General features: G+C 39.6%; 1 pseudogene; it reads right to left on the bottom strand.

The window, feature by feature from the left end:
* Positions 1 to 2,435: 2,435 nt before the first annotated feature.
* LOC109676496 (pleckstrin homology domain-containing family F member 2-like) lies at positions 2,436 to 3,151 on the bottom strand (annotated as a pseudogene).
* Between the last annotated feature and the right edge of the window lie 447 nt (positions 3,152 to 3,598).

Below are 3,598 nucleotides of genomic sequence, written 5' to 3'. Positions count from 1 at the left end.
AAACAAAGCACTAGTGCTCCTGCTTCCAACAGGGATGGTTTACCTTGGAGAGATAAATGTGTTTCTACAACACTGCTGAACGGGCCTATATGCCTGAAAGTGCCCCTTTCTCCACCTTGAAAATATGGTTTTCAGGAAGTATTCCTTTCCAAAACTACCTAAACTCTCACAAGGAATCAATGAGGTATATGCTGTAGTTTCTAATTTAGACAGTTTTACATGGAGAAATACATGTGTTTCTTCAACTCTGTTGAACAGGCCTATTTGGTGCTAAATGAACCTTTCTACACCTTGAAAACTATGATTTCCAGAAATTTATTTTCAAAAACTAACTCAATTCACTACGGAAGCAATGTGCCAGTTGCTGCAGCTTCTAATATAGATGGTTTCCATTCGAGACATACACGTGTTTCTTTAACTAAGCTCATTAGGCCTATTTTGAGCTAACAGAGCGTATCTTCCCCTTGAAAATTATGATTGGCAGGAAGTATTCCTTCCAAACACTAAGTAATTTCTCACAGGGAAGTCAAGAGCTAGAGGCTCCTACTTCTAATTCAGATGGTTTTCTTTCAAGAGATACATGTGTATCTTCAACTTAGCTCAAAGTCCTATTTGGAACATAATGAGCCTTCCCCACCTTGAAACCTATGATTTGCAGGAAATATTTCCTTCAAAAACTAAGTCAGTTCTAAAAGGGAGAGAATGTTCTAGGTACTCCTGCTTCTAACACAGATGTTTTTCTGGGAGACATACATCTGTTTCTTCAACTTAGCTGAATAGTCCTATTTGGAGCAAATAGAGCCCATCTCGACCTTGACAATTTTTAGTTACAAGATATATTCCTTTCAAAAACTAACTCATTTCTTACAGGGAAACAATGCACTAGATGCTCCTGTTTCTAACAATGATGGTTATTCTTGGAGAGATACATGTGTTTCTTCAACTCTGCTGAATAGGCCTATTTGGAAAAAATGTGAATTTATCAGCTGAAAATGTGTGACTTTCAAGAGGTACTCCTTTCAAAAACTACCTCAACTCTCACAGGGAATCAATGTGCTAAATGCTGCAGTTTCTAACATACATGGTTTTCTTTGGATGATACATGTGTTTCTTCAACTCAACTGAATAGGCCTAAAGGAACAAACAGAGCATTTCTCCACCTTTAAACATCTAAGTTGCAGGCAGTATTCCTTTCAAGAACTAAGACAGTTCTCACAGGGAAACAAAGCACTAGTGCTCCTGCTTCCAACATAGATGGTTTACCTTGGAGAGATACATGTGTTTCTACAACACTGCTGAATGGGCCTATATGCCTGAAAGTGCCCCTTTCTCCACCTTGAAAATATGGTTTGTAGGAAGCATTGCTTTAAAAAACTACACTGCTGGTGGGAATGTAGACTAGTACAACCACTCTGGAAAAACCTTTGGAAGCTACTTAAAAAGCTAGACATCGATCTACCATTTGATCCAGCAATACCACTCTTGGGGATATACCCAAAAGACTGTGACACAGGTTACTCCAGAGACACCTGCACACCCATGTTTATTGTGGCACTATTCACAATAGCCAAGTTATGGAAACAGCCAAGATTCCCCATCACTGACGAATGGATTAAGAAAATGTGGTATCTATACACAATGGAATTTTATGCAGCCATAAAGAAGAACGAAATGTTATCATTCGCTGGTAAATGGATGGAATTGGAGAACATCATTCTGAGTGAGGTTAGCCTGCCCCAAAAGACCAAAAATCGTATGTTCTCCCTCATATGTGGACATTAGATCAAGAACAAACACGACAAGGGGATTGGACTATGAGCACATGATAAAAGCGAGAGCACACAAGGAAGGGGTGAGGATAGGTAAGACACCTAAAAAACTAGCTAGCATTTGTTGCCCTTAACGCAGAGAAACTAAAGCAGATACCTTAAAAGCAACTGAGGCCAATAGGAAAAGGGGAACAGGTACTAGAGAAAAGGTTAGATCAAAAAGAATTAACCTAGAAGGTAACACCCACGCACAGGAAATTAATGTGAGTCAACTCCCTGTATAGCTATCCTCATCTCAACCAACAAAAACCCTTGTCCCTTCCTATTATTGCTTATACTCTCTCTACAACAAAATTAGAAATAAGGGCAAAATAGTTTCTGCTGGGTATTGGGGGGGAGAGGGAGGGAGGGAGTGGGTGGTAAAGGAGGGGGTGGGGGCAGGGTGGAGAAATGAACCCAGCCTTGTATGCACATATGTACAGAGCAGGGGCAGAAGGCAGGACTGGGGAGCATGGGGGACCTTCTTTCTATAAGATTATGAAACTGGTAAAAATTTTCAGTTAAATTCATGGCTAGAACAAAACTGACAGAGTTCAGAATTTTACATTTCTCCCAAAGCTGATTTCTCAGATATTCACATCCGATTAAATATTTCAAAATATGTCCTTAATCACTATCATCATCATCATCAGATATATCAGTTAAAGAAGATTCCAATGGCTGAATGTAAGAGTCTGATCTAATAGGCTTTACCATATCTCCAGTGGAAAGAAGATCATAGCAGAGGTCACACATTCACACATGCTTAGAAGACTGGATGGGAAGAAGAAAGCTCTTTCACAGCTGGGCTCACAAACAACAAAAACTACATTTTTAGCAATGGTGACAATAATGAATTTGCTTTCTGACAGCACATAAATACAGTCAACCTCAGAGTCAGGAACCCAGACAGCAGTATGGTCATTACTAGGTGACTTCCCACTTTGGGAGAGTAAATCAGTAACACATTTATTTATGCAATTCATCCATACTGACTTCTCAGTGACAGTGACAACATACATTGCAAATGACTTGGTGTCTTAATAAGCCATCTGTTCCTTATTTCTCCTTCATTTTATGATGGAATCCATAGTGACATTTCCAGGGGAATAATATATTGTTTGTTGTATTTCTTCCTCTGGATGACAGTATTGCCATATACAGAAAGCCACTAAATAAGAAAAACTGCTTTGCTTTAGGCTTCTTTCTGCACAGCTTAGTCAATTCTCCTTTTCCAAAAAGAACTCGTCCAGGTATGCTTAAGAGTTGACCAGCTGCTCCAAAAGTTCCATTCTACTTATAAGTCTAGTATTTGCTTCACTGCTTGCCAAAACATCCACCATATTTGGCTAATAGTCCAGCAGGGTGTAAACAGTGGGTGGTTGGCCCATGCAACCACTTGCAGGGGACTCCCCAACCTAAGTTGAACCAGACAACAGCTTCCCAGGCTGGCTTTTCTTATGCATGCACACTGGTACACCCTCACCCAGACAACAGGTGCAAAGACACACATATCTGTATATATGTCTTAAGAGAGGAATCATGGGACTGTTGTTCTTCTGAACCTGGCTTCACTTAACATGATGATCATCAGTTCCATCCATTTTATTGCAAATGTCCTAATTTCATTCTTCTTTATGATAGAAAAATTCTCCACTATGCATGTGCATGATATTTTCTTTATGGATTCATCAGTTGAAATGCACGCAGTCTTACTCCATAGTGTGGATATTGTGAATAGTGATGCAAAAAGCATGTATCCTGTCTTACATTCCTTCATATATGAGCCC

The sequence above is a fragment of the Castor canadensis genome, chromosome 12 (genome assembly GCF_047511655.1).
Source record: "Castor canadensis chromosome 12, mCasCan1.hap1v2, whole genome shotgun sequence".
Classification (NCBI taxonomy): Eukaryota; Metazoa; Chordata; class Mammalia; order Rodentia; family Castoridae; genus Castor; species Castor canadensis.
This window is presented reverse-complemented; position numbering and strand designations above follow the sequence as displayed.